The sequence below is a fragment of the Hevea brasiliensis genome, chromosome 11 (assembly GCF_030052815.1).
Source record: "Hevea brasiliensis isolate MT/VB/25A 57/8 chromosome 11, ASM3005281v1, whole genome shotgun sequence".
Lineage (NCBI taxonomy): Eukaryota > Viridiplantae > Streptophyta > Magnoliopsida > Malpighiales > Euphorbiaceae > Hevea > Hevea brasiliensis.
In genome coordinates, this window is record NC_079503.1 from 53,783,773 (window position 1) to 53,804,515 (window position 20,743).

The following is a 20,743-nucleotide window of genomic DNA, read 5'->3' on the forward strand; positions in this document are numbered from 1 at the left end:
TTCTAGAGAGAGTTATGGCTATGCAAATTTTACTATTCACGTGCCTAATTCTGCAGGTTTTAGAATTTTATCTCCAGTTTCAAGGCTCATTTCGGGTCTCTTAAGGTCATTTTCGGGGTAGGGTATCTTCACAAAAATTCTAGCTCTATGTCTTAAGTTTCATTTCTAATTAGTTTCACACTAATTGGAGTTGTGTAGTTCAATTTATGGGCTGCCAAACACACTGAATTCAGTGTGCAAAATTCTGCCATAAGGTTAAATTTTCATTTCTTCAATTACTTCTACTAGCTAACCTCAATTCATATTTAATTCACCCCAAATGACTATAATTTAGCATTGACACATTCATAGCACTCATAGCACAAAAACCCCCAATCTTCCAAATCTCTAGTTTGCACTTTTCCCCAATCCTACCATTTCATTACTTCCATTCATAAACCCAATGTCAATTCAAAATAAAGGAACCTCAAATGACTATAATTTAACACTACGCACACTAATTTCACTCTCTAGCACCAAAACCCCAATTTCCCCATGAACCCTAATCTTCCATAATTCAATTTATGCAATCCCATGAAATCTTTCTACTCCCAATCATGCATACTACTTCAATTTAACTTAGATTTATCATCAATTGAACTAAAATACATCAAAACCCTAATTTTCTCTAAGTTGGCCAAAACCCTAGTTTAGATTTCCATAAATTTTTCCTTTCAATTTCTCATGTTATTTCATCACACCTAAACCTAATTTAAAGCATATTTGGTAAATCAAGCATAAAAGAGAGCTTACCTCACTTGATGATTTTTTTTTTTCCAAACTTCCAATTTCTCTCAAATCTTGTTCTTCTTGTTTCAATCTTTTCTTTGATGCTTAATCAAAGTTTTTTCTATTAATTTGTTTGAAGATTAATGGAAGAAATGTAACAATCGAGCTCCAATCACTAGAGGAATTATCCGCTTTGGCCACAAGCCTCACGGTTTTGTCCCATTGGTGGAATGGAGAACTTCCCAAGAGGTCACCCATCCTAGGATTTCTCTCAAGCAAGCACGCTTAACCCTGGAGTTCTTCCAACTCTCCAAGCCATTCCACCAAAAGGCGTCTCTAGTGATTAGTTCCCCTATTTTATATATCATTACTTCTTGAACCCAAGACCATCTTCGTGCTTTGCCGATGTGGGATTTGCCTAAGGGACCTTTATCCCCCCCTTCCGGGACTTAGCGTCCTCGCTGAGGTTTGCCCCACCATCGCCTAAGAGGACACACGAGCGGCTCTGATTGTGACACCCCTTACCTGTCTACAATGTAGCCGAGCAAGTTATGCCACTCAGTGTGCCGGAGCACCAATTTATGTTTCTATTACAATTTATCCCTTTATAATTCATTTATTTTCAATTTTGATAAATCTGAATTTATCCATAAATTTTATAGAAAATCCGGCAGAATGCAGGCTGTAAATTGGAAAAACAGTTCTTCTGAACCTGTTTAAAAACACTTCCAAAATAATTTCCAAATCCAAACTCTATTATATATATTCAAGTCAATCTCAAAATCTCAATCTCAATCACGATATTATTTTCAAAACTTTTCTGTTCACTTCATCACTTGAAGCATATTCATAAATAATTCTCAACATTTCATTTATCAACATACATAATGCAGAAAATCTCAATAATATGAAATTTCATATATTTACATTAATACATAATTACTGGAGTTTATAATGACAATCCAAACTAATACAAAATGCAAAATACAAAAGGGCCACATATAGTCCTAATGTCCTACCATATGCAGTGCAGATGTAAGGTGACTCTGGAATCCTGATACAGCTCTGAAGACTCTCCCCGTCTGATGTCTGCTGGGCTCCCCAGCTAGGTCTCCAGTACCTGCGCGTGGCAAAAGCGACGCGCTAAGCAATTCTCCTTAGTGGTGACAATATAAAATAAAATAAAATAAAATAAAATAGAATAAAATAATTATGCAGAGTGTATGATTTCATTTTTGGGTAGACTTAATTTCTGGTATTGTTTGTAGTATTATTCACTTAAAATTTGATACGGTTTATTATCATTGCCCGAGTAACCCATACTAGTTGACTGGACTGGATAAACGGGTAAACTGGTACTAGGTACTAAGTACCTCGGACCATCACACCATCGGTCACATTGTGTCTCCCGGTGTGCAGTAGAACAGCTAATAAGCTGTAATAATTATCAGGGTCAAAACCCAAGCATATCAACTCAAATAACATTGCCAAAGGCTACTATTTCACAGAATGGCATGGGAAAGCCATGAAACGCAGAATGGCATGAAGCCATATGCAGTACTGCTAACAGAACCCTATTGGCATGCCAAGCTATCCAAACCAATCTTGTTAGGTATACTAGGGCATTTTACACTTTTAAGTTTTACAATTTTTGAATTTTAAGTTTTGGTGTTACTATTCACTTCATTAGTCAACCAAAATGTTGACTTTTGCATAGACAATAGGTACATTAGTTTTAATACTCCCAACATACCACATTTTCCATTCAAATTTTGTTGGTATTGGTTGCCAATACTATTTCTAAGCTTAATGTTAAGTAAGCAGAATTTTCAGTTTTCATGCCTCATCTTTACTGTTTCATTAGTCATTTTTGCTGCTGGAATTTGGTAAAATGATCAACATGAAAGTTGTTCCTTATTTTTTCTAATTGAATTTCCTTTTTTGAATCACTCTATTTGGAGTTTTTTAGCTCAAGGTATGGTCCAAAAACCACAACTGGCCGGATTGGAATTTTTCTGGACTGACCATATCTATAGTGCAGTAAATAGTGACTTCAACTCCCTTGTTGGATAGGTTTTGGTCATAATTTGGGGTAGGTTTCTTCATGAAAGTTGTTGGTCGATATATTATCTTGTTTTTGGTAAAATTTGAGGTCAATTGGACCTTTCTACATTGAGTTATGGCTAAATGAACAATTACTATTCATTTGGTTATTCTGTAGAATCAGACTGCAGGTCACCGACTGCAACTCACTTGTTGGATAGGTTCTGGTCATAATTTGGGGTAGGTTTCTTCATAAAAGTTGTTGGTCTATATCTCAGCTTTTTGCTGGAAAAATTTAAGGTCAATTGGACCTTTCTACATTGAGTTATGGCCAAATGAACAATCACTGTTCATTTGGTCATTCTGCAGAAACAGCCTGCAGGTCACCCGGATTTAAGTAAGCTTTTGATCCACTTGGTTTGGTTTTATGGGCATGGTTTCTTCACCAAAGTTGTGCCATTATGTGTCTAGTTTCATGTCCAATTGGCCTTGCACCAATTGAACCCATAAAATTCAAGATATGGCTGCCCAAACCTGCTGGACTCATATCTAATTCTGTAGGTCACCATGGGCAGCCACACCGACTGCAATTCCCACTAATCAAACCACCTCATTTCTTATTTACACATAACCAAATGGTCACTAATTGACCATTAAAACTCACTTTCATCATTACATGCTCAAGTCCCATTTTCCACCCCAAACCCTAACCCTAACATCTCAAACATTACCCCAAATGCATTTTCACTTCATTTCATCAATCCATTTAGTAAATACATGTTATGGGCAGCCATGATAGTCTTTTAATTTTATTAAACTCAACACAATCAAACCCTAACCATGGCTACCAAAAATCTAGGGTTTCCATCCAAATGGTATTCAACAATTTTTTTTCTTTGCAATTTACACATATTCAAAGTTCTTAACATGAATTTAAAGAAAATTTCATGGTTAGGTCACTAACCTTAAAGGAGTGAGCTTTCCAATTTGCTAAAGTTCTTCCTTTCCTTTTCCTTTTGCTCCTAAAAGAATCTCCAAGATGCTAGAACAATTTTTTGTGTTGGGAAATTTAGGTTTTAATGGATAGAAACCCAAGAAATCAAGCTTGGTAAAGCTTTGGTTATGGAGGGCAAAGGGGGTGGCATGAAGAAGAAGAAGAGAGGAGCCTCACGAATTTTTGGGCTTCTTTTTCTTTCTTTTTTTGCCACTTAAGTCTTTTTAAATACCTTGGTGACATGTGTCAGCACTTGATTGGGTTGGAGACTTTTAATGACATCCTTATGATGTCATAATTTCAATTTCTTTCATTTTTCCATCCTTTTCTTGTCCAATTAATTTCAATTAAATTTTTAACAACATTTAATCATATTTTATGTTATATAAATTATTTATTTAACTGGACAAGTTGGCCCAAAAATCATCTCTGAAAACGAAATGACCAAAATGCCCTCCGTTTGGCTTAACGGGCCAAAATTGTCTTTACCGATTGAAAAATTTTTCTAAGTATTTTCTTGGCATTCTAATGTCATAAGAACCTCAATGACCCTTCTCTGAGGTCCTAAGAATTATTTTATAATTTTTTCTAAATTTTTTTTAATTATTTTTTTTTATTAATTATTTTAGTTAATTTTTGGTTCCTCACTTTAGTTTAAATATTTTTTCGAACGTTCTAGCTGTCCGGACCGACACTGATCACCGGAACAGTATACTGTACGGACTAGCTAAAATGAGGATGTTACAACTCTTCCCCTTTAATAAAAATTTCGTCCTCGAAATTTACCTGATACAAACAGTTGAGGGAACTGTTGTCTCATTATCTCTTCACTTTCCCAAGTTGCCTCTTCAGTGTTATGGTGCCTCCAAAGCACTTTCACCAGTGAAATTTGTTTATTTCTCAATTCCTTCACTTCCCGAGCTAGGATTTGTATAGGTTCCTCTGTATATGTCAAGTCCAGTTGGATTTCAATCTCTTCCATGGAAATGACATGTGAAGGGTCTGAGCGATATCTTCTCAGCATAGAAACATGGAACACATTGTGAATTTTATCCAGTTCTGGTGGTAAAGCTAGCCTATAGGCCACTGGTCCCACACGTTCAATGACTTCATATGGGCCAATGAACCTAGGGCTTAACTTACCCTTTCTCCCAAACCTCAGTACTTTCTTCCACGGTGAGACTTTGAGAAACACTTTATCGCCAACTGCATACTCTATCTCTTTTCTCTTCAGGTCAGCATAAGACTTCTGTCTATCTGAGGCAATCTTTAGGTTAGCTTTGATTATCTTCACTTTTTCCTCAGTCTGTTTCACCAGGTCTGGCCCTACCAGCTTATCTTCACCTAATTCAGTCTAACACACTGGGGTTCTACATTTCCTCCCATACAGTGCTTCATACGGGGCCATTTGGATGCTAGCTTGGTAGCTATTATTGTATGCGAATTCTGCCAGTGGGAGGTATCTATCCCAACTCCCCTCAAACTCAATGACACAACTCCTTAGCATATCCTCCAGGATCTGGATTATTCGTTATGACTGTCCATCCGTCTGGGGATGAAAAGCCGTGCTAAAGCGTAGTTGTGTGTCCAAGGCTTCTTGTAACTTTTTCCAGAATCTCGATGTAAACCTTGGGTCTCGGTCAGATATGATGGAAAGTGGGATTCCATGTAGTCTAACTATCTCACTGATATACAATTCTGCTAGCTTCTCCAATGAGTAGTCAGTCCTAACTGGCAGAAAATATGTTGACTTTGTCAATCTATCCACTATCACCCACACTGCATCATGCTTCCTTTGGGTGAGAGGTAGATGATGTGTGTAATCCGCAAGTGCACGGGTCACAGTGGTATAGTTTTAAAAAAATGATATCGATCCCACAGGGAATTGTGCTTAAATTAGAAATAAAAGGATAAGCTAATTAGAATGATAAAATTTAAAGATATTAAAAATAAAATTTGAAATTAAAATTTGTATTTGAGGAATTTAAACTAAATCAAACAATTAACTAAATTAATTAAACTAGATTATCAAGATTTAAATTGAAATTTGCTATTTATGAAATTTGGAGGAATTAAATCTAAATTCAATAAAAATTAAAGTGATTCTAGAGATTGGATTTTCAATATTGTTTGCATGTGGTTTATCCCTAATTTAGCCAAACACATGAGAATTGTAATTTTGAGGGAAATCAATTCTTAAATTTTTGAAACCTTTTTCAAGCATCTCAAAGTTGGTTTTCATTAAATCAAACCCTGCTTTCACGGTATTTCAAACCTAACAAAAACCCAATTAATGCTCTAATTGATTTTGGAAAGTCCCCTTAATTCTCTTAGCTTATCTCTAACACCAAGAAAACTAAGTTTATTGCAAGATTATCTATTCCTAATATTCACTTTTCAGTCCATCTATTAAGGATTAAAGCTTAACTTAATGAGGGCCCATTCATCAAGCAAGGCAACAAGCTCACAAGCAATAAATCAAAATGTAACAAACCTTATTTAAATGACTAAATCAGTTCAAAACCACAATACAAAGCAATATTTACAAACCCATCTCTAGAATCTCAAATAACTACTCACAAACCATAGTTTCAAGACAAACCCAAATGTATAAATGAAGAAATAATGGAAATCTAAGTTAAGGAATAGAAACACCCAGAAAAATGCAGAAGAAGCTGCTACTGGAAAGTGCAGAAAATGGGTTCTGCAGCTGCTGGAAAATGGACAGAAAATGGGTTCTGCAGCTGCTGGAAAATGTGCTCCCCCTTTCTCTCTTTCTTTTCTTGCCAAAATTGCCTCCCTTCCTCCTTATGGAAAGAAAATGATAAAGGAGACTTTATATAGGTGAGGGGATTGCCCTATAATGGGTAAAAAGGTGGAAGATTCCAGAGAAGGTGAGGTAAAAAATCAGAGTAACAGAAATGCCACGTCAGCCATTTCCAGTAAAAATGACATAAGCTGAATCGGTTGTGTCGCGGGTTGTGTCGCGGGTTGTGTAACAATCTGCCTGAATATCTGACGATCGACACAACCTGCGATATAAGCTAAATCGGTTGTGCCGCAGGTTGTGCAACAATCTGCCTGAATATCTGATGCTCGACACAACCTGCGACATAAGCTAAATCGGTTATGCTGCAGGTTGTGTAACTCTCGGCCATTTTTTTACTCAACTTCAAAAATTTTTACAATTCAACTCTAATCTCCTCCAAATGGCTACTCTGATCAAAATACATCAAATTTCTCCAAATTTAACCTACAAAACAAATAAATTCCAAAAATTAAACTAAGAAGTGTGAAAATTATAAAATTGACTAAATATATGCTAATATCTATAATAATAGCTATGAACAAGGGTAAATTATGTGCAAAAATTACACCTAAATGATGATATAAAATGCATGCATCAAATTCCCCCATAATCAAACTCTTGCTTGTCCTCAAGCAAAATTTCATTAAAACTTATTTGGAAGGGAATAGAATCAGTCTTTGAAAACACAAAAATCACTAATCCAAACTACCAACTTACCTCTAGCCACCAACATTCCAAATTCCCACCAGCGAAGCACAAAGAATGAAGCAATCACTCTCAACAATTACAAAATAGCGAAGAATTAACCAATCAACCCAAGCAACAAACACCAACCAGCTACAAGAGTCAATTGTGCTAAAACAAACCTAAATGAAATAGATAGCCAATGTGTCTCAAATAGATGGTGAGTAATGTATGGAAGATTATATTGCCAAACCCATATGCAAGCATAAAAGATCTAACTCTACTAATGTAACAAGCATTTTTCAAAGAATCATTAGGTCTTTTTAAGGGTTTTAATGGGGTCAAATAGGATAAAATTGTGGTTAACAAAGAAAGGGAATAAGGTAAACAAAATATGAGAATAATATTAATCATGAAACTCAAAGTGCATCCATTTTTTTTTTATAATAGAATTTTTTTTTTATCAAGAGGAAAGAAATTCACAATGAATCTCAAGTGCTATCACAATGATTATATAAAGGGACTACTTTTTATACCTTTTTTTTTATTTTTTTTATTTGATTTTGTATGTGTCCCTATTTCATGTCACACCCAAAATTACCTTTGGGATATTTTAGTGACCTCTTTTTTTTTTATCAACATTTCACAATTACTCTAGCACTTTTCAAGATGTTTCAATCCTCCAAACTTTTTTTTTATCATTATTATTTTTTTATGCACTTAATTGCTAAAATATTATTCTCATAAATAGGTGGTAGTGTTTAGGTTTAATGGCTAGGTAAATGATTTGGGTTCCAAAGAAATTAGGGAATTAAGGTTCAAGGGGGTTTGCAAGGGTTGAAATGAGATTAAGGTAGGTTAAGGCTTAATGTGAGGTTTAAAATATGAAGGAATGCCTAAATCATATTCTTATCAAATGCAAGTTAAAAATTTCGCTTTGAAAGATCTAAGATGCTTGTTCTAGGAATGGTGAGACGACAATGACCATTTTCATCCATAAAGGCTTATTCAGACACTCAAAACTCAAAATAACTAATCAGAATCTGCATACCTAGATAGATATATTAATTTTTAGCTATTAAGTAAGAGAAAGAATAATGCTTAAGACTTTGTACCCAGCTGGAACTTTCATTCCACTAACCATCTAAAGGCAAGTTGGATTGCTTGAATAAGTGGCTTATGGAATTCAAAGACTGGTTTAAAAATCCAAAAAATTTTAAGTGAATAAATGAAATGCATGAGTGTATAAATGTATAGTCAACCTATATGTAACTAAGTATGCATAATTAAGTGTATGAAGCTATATGCAAGTGTATGTATGTGAATATGTACAAGTATGAATTAATGAGTATGTCACTGCATGCAAGTGAAAAAAGGAAAAATAATTTTTGCAAAAAATTTACCCTCTCCCCCATACTCAGAATGAACATTGTCCTCAATGTTAAAAGATTGCAAGAAATGGGATAATTTGGCTATATGTGCAGAAAATGGGTGGCTCATATGTGCATAAAGAATTATTACCCTGTTGCATAAGCGATAGCACAACTCGTGTTGAAAGTGACACAAGCGGAGATGAGAATTGTTACCTCATTGAAGTGCAGCCAATTTAATTAAATAAAATTTGGACAGCTTCTGCACTCATTGCAAAAGAAATAGTGCAATGGAATCCATTAAATCAATTAAACTCAAAATTTTGGAATAGGGAAGTTAAGCAAAAAAATATAGCCATCAAGTGTAAATCCGAAGTAGCAAATCAAAGCAAGTGAGCAATGTACTAAAGATATAAAAGAAAAATGTACGTTATGAGGAACTAAAAAATTGAATTAGTAAATGGTTCAAGTAAAAGAAAAACAACATAAGCAAAATATTAACTAAATAAGTTCAAAACACTAATTAATTAAGCAATGAAAATAAAGACATGAAATGTAAATGGAGAATAAAAGCTGGTCAATCTGGTATGAGAATTTCTTTGCCCTTGCCATCTTGTGGAGGTGGTGGTGCCTTTGGTGGTTGCTGTGGAGAGATGAAGTTCAAAATCAATGCCTGGTTTGTTTCGATCTGCTCCAGCTTAGCTCGCATGACTTTTAACTCGTCTTGCATTTCAGCACTTCTATCAAAATATATATCAGCTAAATCCCTTAATGTTTGAAAAGAGACATCCATCATTTGCCGAAAAGAATAGATCTCATCACTGAGATTCTCCATGAATGTCAGAAGAGTTGCCATGGATGGTCCAGAAGCTGTTGATGAAGCAGGTTAGGCAGTTGGTGGAGCCTGGCGTGGAGGTTGTGGAAAAGGCTGCTCGGATGGTTTCTCGGATGCTGAGGAAGAGCTAATTGCAATGGGAGAGCCAGGTGGTGGTGCGGTTGGTGCAGGAATCTCATACAGCTTGGTAGCCTCATTTTTTATACAAAATTTTTGGATGGCCAAATGAGGCCCATCCAAAAATAGCAAACCAGTTGGAACAGCAGCACACTTGTGAACTTGAGGATTAAAGCCAAAATAATGTGCAATGGGTGTGACCAAACCTCCAAACACAATTTTACCAGTACCCCTAGTAGTCTGGCGGATCACATGACGGTAAAAATAATAACCAGGTGAAGCTTTTTTACCAGTTTTTGCACACCATAAAAAGAATAAATCATACTGAGATATTGTGCCAACACTAGTTCCTCTTCCCAAAATTGTATTTGCAATTAATCTCTGAAGCAATCTCAAGGCATGACTCTGAATCTTAGAGGACTTACTGTGCCCCGGTTTGAAAGTACCTGCTGAAGGTGCAATTTGTTGCCAAAATTCATACCCATTACAGTCCCTTTGGCTAGTAGGTATTTTGAACAAACCATCAGGTGGAAAGCTGAATATATGGTGAAAATTATCCATAGAGAGCACCCTATCTTGACCAAGGCATCTAAAATTGATTGTCAAGTCATTATCCAAGACATTTTTATGCTTACTAGTGGACAGGGAGGCCATAAATTCCTACACTAAAATGGGGTAAACCAGTTCCTGCTTATGTGCAAATCGCACCCAACCTAAAGCATCTAACAGAGTCTGCATTTCATCATATATCTTCAAGGATTTAAGTGTAGACACATCCAAATACCGAGTTTGAACCATTTTTTGAGCTTCGACTCTTGCCTTATTTCTTTTCATTTCGGCAGTAGGTAATATCCAATGTCTAGCAGCAGGCAAAGAGGAGGGAATTGCAAAGTTACCTTTAGATGTATCGAGGCGCTTGACCGCTAATTTTGGGATGCCACGTCGGACAGCAAGTGCAGCAGGCATTGGGTCCGGGACTGGGAGGGGTTGTGTGGCCGGTTCGGGTCGCTTCCTCTTGACGCCGCTTGTTGATTTGTGCGGCTTAATGCTTTTGGCCTTTTTGTTCTTATATGAAGTGATGGGGGCGTCACCATAATGGGTTGCCAGTGAATCGGCATTCATGGGTGGAGTGGTTTGGGGCTATGGCGACTGTGAGGAATGGGGAGGGGAGTTTTCAAAAGAGAGTGGGGAGTCGGGCATGGGGAAATGGAGGGAAGGGACTGAGAAAGAAGAAGAATGGGAAGAAGTCGAAGAAAAATGTCTGTGGTGGAGATGACTGTGAGGACGAAGGTGACGGTGAAAATGGGGGGTCGTGTCGGGGGCGATGCCGAGAGGAGGAAGGAGAAGGCATGGGCTATGGGTTTGGGTTTTTTTTTTAGGTTTTGGGTTTCGGGCTTGGGCTTATGGGGTATGGGTTTTGGGCTTTGGATTTGGTTTATTATTATTATTATTATTATTATTATTATTATTATTATTATTATTATTTTATTTTATTTTTTTTTATATATTCAAAATGGGTTAGTGGGCTTTTGGGCTTGGGGTAGCTGTTGGCCCATTCTGGTGAAGTGAGTCCTTATCCTGCAAAACAAACAGGCGACACAAGTTAGAATATAAGGATAGGGGGGTTGTGTCGCAGGTTGTGCAACAATCTGCCCAAAGTGTGCCCAGCGAACACAAGCGACGACACAAGCAAACCCGTTTATGTCGCAGGTTGTGCAACAATCTGCCCAAAATGTGCCCAGTGAACACAAGCGACGACACAAGCAAACCCGGTTATGTAGCAGGTTGTGCAACAATCTGCCCAAAATGTGCCCAGCGAACACAAGCGACGACACAAGAAAAATCGGTTATGTCGCAGATTGTGTAATTTGCTGCCCAAATTTGACCAAATTTCATAGCACCTAAAAAATTGAAAGAAATTAGATTTCAAATGATTAAACCTTCATAACATGAATTCTAATTGTTCAACTTGTTATGTTCACCAAATACTCATAAAAAAATAATTTTTCAAAGCACCAATTCACACATCCACATTCAAATAATTTTCTTGTTAAACCAAGATGCAAGGTTTGGAAAATTTTTTTTCTTAAATTTAACAAAAGGGTAATGAATCCAGCTATATGCACCAGCAAATACTCAACACTAGAAAGATGAAAATGGTAAGTGAACAAATTTAAAAATAAAATTTAAAGCTAATATTTAAAGCTAAAACTAAAATAAAATTTTTTTATGCTCTTTTGCTTGTAATGCATTGCATCCCATCTGCACAAGGAAATTAGAACAATGTTAAACTCTGAATAAGGAGTATATAAAAAAAACTAAAACAAATATATATATGAAAGAAATAGAGAATCAATGAAAATTATGAGTTATGCACAAAAATGCTAAGTTTAGGTCTTTAGCTTGACCATACTCAATCAAAATTTCGTGGAGAATGAGAGAGATAGCAAGTTGCTATCTTCTCAATTGGTTCACCAACTGAATAGTGCCTCAACCTTTGCCCATTTACCTTGAAATTACCCGATTTTTCACCAAAGATTTCCACAACACCACGAGGTAAAACTTTCACAATTTTAAATGGACCGGACCACCTTAATTTTAATTTTCCTGGAAAAAATTTTAACCTTGAATTGAATAAGAGAACCAAATCTCCTTCTTTAAAGTTCTTTTTCTTGATATGCTTATCATGCCATTTTTTAGTTCTTTCTTTATAGATCCTAGCATTTTCATAAGCATCAAGTCTCAATTCTTCTAACTCATCTAGTTGCAAAAGTCTTTTGTGTCCAGCAGCTTGTAAATCAAAATTGATTGCTCTAATGGCCCAATAAGCTTTATGTTCTAACTCTACGGGCAAATGGCATGATTTCCCAAAAACTAACCTATAAGGTGTAGTTCCTATGGGGGTTTTAAATGCTGTTCTATATGCCCAAAGATTGTCATCTAATTTAAGGGACCAATCTTTTCTGGACTTATTGACAGTTTTCTCTAAGATTTGCTTGATTTCTCTATTTGTGATTTCTACTTGGCCATTTGTTTGAGGGTGATATGGTGTGGCAATCCTATGCTTTACCCCATATTTTCTCATTAATTTTTCAAATTGGTGGTTGCAAAAATGGCTACCACCATCACTGATTATGGCACGTGGGGCACCAAATCTGGTCAAAATAAATTTTTTCAGAAATTTCACTACAACTTTTGCATCATTGGTAGGTGTAGCAATAGCTTCTACCCATTTAGATACATAGTCCACCCCTACCAAGATATATTTATTCCCATAAGAAGATGGAAATGGCCCCATGAAATCAATTCCCCGCACATCAAATAATTCGACTTCTAATATGGACTGTTGGGGCATCTCATCTCTCTTGGAAATATTGCCTACCCTTTGGCACCTATCACACTTGCTTACAAAATCTCTCACATGTTTAAACATATTAGGCCAATAGAAACCTGATGTCAAGACTTTTTCAACAGTTTTTGAGACACTAAAATGACCACCATATTCAGAGGAATGACAATGGTAAATAACATCATTTATTTCTTCCTCTGGTATACATCTCCTAATTATTCCATCATTACATGTCCTAAACAAAAGAGGTTCTTCCCAAGAATAAAATTTAACATCATGCAATAATCTTTTCTTTTGCTGCCAAGATAAATCAGGTGGCAAGACACCACAAGACAAGAAATTCACAATATCAGCAAACCATGGAAGTGCAGAATTCAACACATACAACTGCTCATTCATGAAAAACTCATCAATTGGCACAATTTCATCATCTTTATTTTCAGTTTTTATCCTAGAAAGGTGATCAGCCACCACATTCTCAACACCTTTTTTATCTCTTATTTCCAAATCAAATTCTTGAAGTAACAAAATCCATCTAATCAACCTAGATTTAGCTTCTTTCTTGCTCATTAAATACCTTATTGCTGCATGATCAGTGAAAACTATTACCTTTGAGTTGACCAAATAAGAACGTAATTTATTGAGTGCAAATACTACCGTAAGGAACTCCTTTTCAGTTGTAGCATAATTAACTTGAGCTTCATCAAGGGTTCAGCTTGCATAGTAAATGGCATAAGGTTTTCTATCTTTTCGCTGGCCAAGGACAACTCCAACAACAAACTCGCTTGCATCACACATGATTTCGAATGGCAAAGTCCAATACGGGGGTTGCATGATAGGAGCCGTTGTTAATGCCATCTTTAACCTGCAAAAAGCAACCATACAATCTTGATTAAAATCAAATTTAACATCATGATTCAAAATATTTATTAAGGGTTTAGCAAGTTTAGAAAAATCCTGAATAAATCACCGGTAAAACCCGACATGTCCAAGAAAACTCCGCACTCCTTTGATAGTGGTTGGAGGGGGCATTTTTTCAATAATTTCTATTTTAGCTCTATCCACTTCAATTCCCCTATTTGAGATCAAATGCCCTAAAACGATTCCCTCTTGGACCATAAAATGGCATTTCTCCCAATTCAACACCAGATCATTTTCAGCACACCTCTGCAAGATTTTAGACAAATTAGTCAAGCATGAATCAAAATTAGTGCCATATACTGAAAAGTCATCCATGAAGACCTCCATAATTTCTTCAATAAAATCAGAAAAAATGGCCATCATGCACCTTTGAAATGTTCCAGGCGCATTACACAATCCGAATGGCATCCTTCGATAGGCAAAGGTGCCATAGGGACAGGTAAAGGTAGTTTTTTCTTGGTCATTAGGATGGATTGGAATTTGAAAGAAACCAGAATATCCATCTAAGTAACAAAAGAAAGAATGCTTGGCTAATCTCTCTAACATTTGATCCATAAAAGGAAGGGGAAAATGGTCTTTTCTTGTAGCATTATTCAACTTCCTATAGTCTATGCACATTCTCCAACCTGTAACAGTTCTAGTGGGTATCAATTCATTATTCTCATTTTTAACAACTGTCACCCCACCTTTTTTTGGTACAACATGCACAGGACTAACCCACTCACTGTAAGAAATGGGGTTAATAATTCCAGCAGCTAGTAATTTTAGGATTTCCTTTTTCACAACATCCTTCATTGTAGGATTCAATCTTCTTTGGTGTTCAATGGAAGGTTTACTATTTGGCTCTAGGAAAATCCTATGCATACAAACTGTAGGACTAATTCCCTTTATATCATCAATTGCATAACCCGAAACTCTTCTATATTCTCTCAAAACTCTCAACAATTTTTCATTCTCAATATCAGTCAAAGATGCATTAATTATAATAGGATATGTTCCATTTGGTCCAAGAAAAGCATACCTAAGGTTGGAAGGAAGAGGTTTAAGATCTACCTTTGGGGCATCCTCTACCTTTAATGATGGTTGTTTGATTTCCAAATTTTGCACTTCTTCAAGTTGAAAAATTGTGGCTTCAGGATGTGGTGGAGAGCTCTCCAAATGTTGTGCAAAAGCAGCTATGTTGTGATTATCATCATCAATGCTCCCACCATAGACTAAGCAATTTTCAAGAGGGTCTTGTGGATAGCTTTTTCTGAAATGCTCTTGAACAATCTCATCAATAATGTCTACCCGCAAATAAGACTCAACTTCTTCATGTTTCCTTTTCATGGCAGGATTGATGTTGAATATCATTTGATCATCTCCCACTCTAAGTGTCAATTTCTCACCCTTTACATCAATTAATGCACCAGTTGTTGCCAAAAAGGGTCTTCCCAATAAGATAGGAATTTTTGTTTCTTCTTCCATATCTAAAATGACAAAGTCCACCGGAATGTAGAATTTTCCAACCTTGATAGGCACATTTTCTAGAATGCCTTCTGGATACTTAATTGAACGGTCAGCCAATGAAAGATACATATTTGTGGGCTTCAACTCTCCCATATTCAACTTCTCATATATTGAAAGAGGCATTAGGCTGACACTAGCTCCAAGGTCACATAAGGCATTTGCCACACAATTATCACCAATATGACAAGGAATGGAAAACACACCCGGATCTTTGAGTTTGGGAGGTAACTTCTTCTGAATTATAGCACTGCATTGCTCTCCCAAGTTGATGGTATCATAATCTTCTAGCCTTCTCTTGTTGGAAAGAATATCCTTCAAAAACTTGGCATAACTTGGCATTTGGCATAGTGCCTCAGTGAATGGCACATTGATATACAACTTCTTTAGCACTTTAAGGAATTTGCCAAATTGTTTGTCTAGCTTATGCTTGATGAATCTTTGAGGGTAGGGAAGGGTGGGCTTGTAAGGTTCAGGTGGGATGTATGGTTTCTCTCCCTCATCTTGCTCACTTTTGCTTTCTTCTTCTTTTTCATTTTTCTTGCTCTCAACTGAATTTTCTTCTTTTGTGCTCTCTTTTTCTTCTCTCTTGTTTTCACTCTCTTGACCAACTTTCTTACCACTTCTCAAGGTCACAACCTTACATTGTTCATGAGGGTTTTGTGGTTGGCTAGGTAGCTTGCCATAGGATTTGCTTCCTGATGAGCTTGCTTGTTGAGCCAATTGAGTCTCCAACATGCGGTTGTAGACTTGTAATTGATCCATGGTTTGTCTCATGTGTTGCATTTCTTCCTCCAATTTGCTATTCATCTTGCTTTGTTCAGCAAAAAATTTCTCCATCATGCTTTCCAAGGTTGGCTTCGGTTCATGAGGTGGAAGGGATTGTTGTGCTCTTGCTTGATATCCAGGTTGTGGCTGCCTTGTGGGCTGAAATTGAGGCAGAAATTGAGGCCTATTCTGCTGCATATATTGCTGGTTATGAGGATAATTTGAGCTTTGACCTTGTTGAGCAAAAGTTGCTTGTGGTCTCCATGTTGAGTTGTTCACATTAGAGTAAGAATTTCCCATAGGTTTCTATTGATAACCTCCTGCATAAGCAGCTTGTTCTTGCAAATAATCATCACCATAAGAAGAATAATCAACTCCACAACTTTGAGTTCTATCTGTGAAGGCAACTTGTTGCATAGTTATAGGAGTTGAGGTTGTTGCCTTTATGCAAAAATCACTAAGAAGCTGAGTCAACTGATCAAATCTTGCATTCATGTAGCTAACTGAGTCAAGTTCATAAATCCCAGCCTTCTTTGGCTCAAGTGCTCTAGGATTTCCCCACAAATGGGTATTATGGGCAATCTTCTCTAATAAATCATAGCATTCTTCACTTGTCATTCTCATGAAATCTCCTCCTGCTTGTGAATCAATTGTGTTTCTTATGGCTGGAGTAACTCTGGTGTAGAAATTCTAAACAATCATCCATTTGGGTATTTCATGATGAGGACATTACCTTTCAAGCTCCTTAAATCTCATCCAAGATTCATACAAAGTTTCATCATCTCTTGGCTTAAAAGCTACCATCAAATTCCTCAAATGAGTGGTCTTCCCAGGTGGGAAAAACTGAGATAGAAAAGCTTGAGATAGCTGCTCCCAAGTAGCTATAGTAGCTTGTGGAAGTGAGTCATACCACTCCAATGCTGAATCCCAAAGAGAGAATGGAAATAAGGTGAGCCGAATCACTTCATCTGAAACTCCAGGCTGCCTTTGTGTACCACATATCATCAAAAATTTCTTCAAATGAGAATGAGGATTTTCAAGTGGACTACCTCCAAATTGTGAATTCTGAACCATTTGAATAAGACCAACCTTTAACTCAATTTGATTAGCTCCAATGATAGGTCTGTTATCTCTCACATCTGCACATCTAGGAAAAGCATAATCTAACATGGATCTTCTTTGAGGATCATTTTGATTAACAACTTCATTTTGCCTATTTTGCTCATTTCCTCCATTGTTTCCACCAATAGCTCTATTTTGATTCTCCATATTTTTAATTGTCTCCTCTTGCTCAATTCTTTGTTGTTCTTCTTTTTCTGCTTCCTTTCTTCTCTTGTATTCCTTTTTGTTGGCTCAGCAGAATTTTTCAATTTCTGGGTTGAACAATAATTCAGTATCACTTGTGCTTTTCGATCGTCTCATAAACAATTAAAGTACCTGAAAAACACAAGGAACAGTAGTGAAAATAAAAGAAAATAAAAATTCTAATTAGCTTAAAACAATTAAAATCCGACTTAAAAACAAACAATTCCCCGGCAACGGCGCCAAAAACTTGATGTGTGTAATCCGCAAGTGCACGGGTCACAGTAGTATAGTTTTAAAAAAATGATATCGATCCCACAGGGAATTGTGCTTAAATTGGAAACAAAAGGATAAGCTAATTAAAATGAAAAAAATTTAAAGATATTAAAAATAAAATTTGAAATTAAAATTTGTATTTGAGGAATTTAAACTAAATCAAACAATTAACTAAATTAATTAAACTAGATTATCAAGATTTAAATTGAAATTTGCTATTTATGAAATTTGGAGGAATTAAATCTAAATTCAATAAAAATTAAAGTGATTCTAGAGATTGGATTTTCAATATTGTTTGCATGTGGTTTATCCCTAATTTAGCCAAACACATGAGAATTGCAATTTTGAGGGAAATCAATTCTTAAATTTTTGAAACCTTTTTCAAGCATCTTAAAGTTGGTTTTCATTAAATCAAACCCTGTTTTCACGGTATTTCAAATCTAACAAAAATCCAATTAATGCTCTAATTGATTTTGGAAAGTCCCCTTAATTCTCTTAGCTTATCTCTAACACCAAGAAAACTAAGTTTATTGCAAGATTATCTATTCCTAATATTCACTTTTTAGTCCATCTATTAAGGATTAAAGCTTAACTTAATGAGGGCCCATTCATCAAGCAAGGCAACAAGCTCACAAGCAATAAATCAAAATGTAACAAACCTTGTTTAAATGACTAAATCAGTTCAAAACCACAATACAAAGCAATATTTACAAACCCATCTCTAGAATCTCAAATAACTACTCACAAACCATAGTTTCAAGACAAACCCAAATGTATAAATGAAGAAATAATGGAAATCTAAGTTAAGGAATAGAAAAACCCAAAAAAATGCAGAAGAAGCTGCTGCTGGAAAGTGCAGAAAATGGGTTCTGCAGCTGCTGGAAAATGGACAGACGTGCTCCCCCTTTCTCTCTTTCTTTTCTTGCCAAAATTGCCTCCCTTCCTCCTTATGGAAAGAAAATGATAAAGGAGACTTTATATAGGTGAGGGGACTGCCCTAGAATGGGTAAAAAGGTGGAAGATTCCAGAGAAGGTGAGGTAAAAAATCAGAGTAACGAAAATACCATGTCAGCCATTTCCAGAAAAAAAGACATAAGCTGAATCGGTTGTGTCGCGGGTCGTGTCGCGGGTTGTGTAACAATCTGCCTGAATATCTGACGATCGACACAACCTGCGACATAAGCTAAATCGGTTGTGCCGCAGGTTGTGCAACAATCTGCCTGAATATCTGACGCTCGACAAAACCTGTGACATAAGCGAAATCGGTTGTGCTGCAGGTTGTGTAACTCTCGGCCATTTTTTTACTCAACTTCAAAAATTTTTACAATTCAACTCTAATCTCCTCCAAATGGCTACTCTGATCAAAATACATCAAATTTCTCCAAATTTAACCTACAAAACAAATAAATTCCAAAAATTAAACTAAGAAGTGTGAAAATTATAAAATTGACTAAATATATGCTAATATCTATAATAATAGCTATAAACAAGGGTAAATTATGTGCAAAAATTACATCTAAATGATAATATAAAATGCATGCATCAGTAGACCACTAACAAAATCTATAGTGACGCGGTCCCATTTCCATTTAGGTATGCTTATAGGTTGTAGCAATCCTGATGGAACTTGATGTTCTGCTTTAACTTGCTGACATGTCAAACACTTAGTCACGTAGTTAGCTATATCCCTCTTCATACCAGGCCACTAATAATGAGGCTTCAAATCATTATACATTTTTGTGCTTCCTGGGTGCATAGCATAAACACTAGTGTGTGCTTCTTTCAGAATACCAGTCTTCAGTTCCCCATCATCTGGTACACACACTCTTCCTCTGTAGTGCAGACACCCATCTGCTTTCACCTCATAATCAGTTTCCTTCCCCTCTGGAATTTTACCCATAATGGCCATTAGTTTTTCATCTGCCCTCTGCCCATCTTGTATTTGCTATAACAGGGTTGGCCTCACTTGCAACTCAGCCAAAATAGCTCCATCTTGAGCTAAGGAAAGACAGGCATTTAGTGATCTTAAAGTTGTGATGGACTTCCTGCTTAAAGCATCAGTAACTACATTTGCCTTCCCAGGATGATAATCAATCACACAATCATAGTCCTTCAGGAACTCAATCCATCACCTCTGCCTGAGGTTGAGCTCCTTCTGGGTTGGCAAATATTTTAGACTCTTGTGGTCTGTATAGATGTAGGATTTTTCACCATATAAATAATGCCTCCATATCTTCAGTGCGAAGATAATTGCTGCTAACTCCAGGTCATGAGTAGGGTAGTTCTATTCATGTGGCCTTAACTGCCTGGAAGCATAGGCGACCACTTTCCCCTCTTGCATCAATACACACCCTAGCCCATTATGTGAGGCATCACTGTAGACCACAAAGTCTTTTCCCGACACTGGCTATGTTAACACTGGTGCTTCTATCAACATAGCCTTCAGCCTCTCAAAACTGGCTTGGCACTTGTCGTTCTAGCCAAATTTCACATTCTTGTGTAACAACTTAGTCATTGGAGAAGCTATAAGAGAGAACCCCTTCACAAATCTTCTATAATACCCAGCTAACCCCAAGAAACTTCTGACCTCAGTTGTATTTCTGGGAGGCTTCCATTCCATCACTGCTTCTATCTTTTTGGGATCCACTCTAATCCCTTTAGCTGATACTATGTGTCCAAGAAAAGAGATCTCACTCATCCAAAAGTCACACTTGGACAACTTAGCATACAACTTATTTTCTCATAGGATTTGCAGAACAATCCTCAAATGTTCATCATGTTCTTCCCTGGTCTTGGAAAACACCATAATATCATCTATAAAGACCACTACAAACCGATCTAAGTATGGATGGAAGATACGGTTCATAAAGTCCATAAATGCTGCTGGTGCATTTGTCAAACCAAACGACATCACTTAAAATTCATAGTGTCCATACTGAGTTCTGAATGCAGTTTTTGACACATCTGCATCCTTTACCCTCAACTAATGATACCCTGATCT

General features: G+C 36.5%; 1 non-coding gene and 1 pseudogene across 1 annotated transcript; one reads left to right on the top strand and one right to left on the bottom strand.

The window, feature by feature from the left end:
- LOC131170247 (protein DECREASED SIZE EXCLUSION LIMIT 1-like) overlaps window positions 1–20,743 on the bottom strand; it is an 87,899-nt pseudogene that overhangs the window by 9,823 nt on the left and 57,333 nt on the right.
- LOC131170956 (small nucleolar RNA R71) lies at window positions 16,877–16,983 on the top strand. Its single transcript, XR_009141718.1, has one exon. It is a non-coding gene; the product is annotated as a small nucleolar RNA R71 (small nucleolar RNA).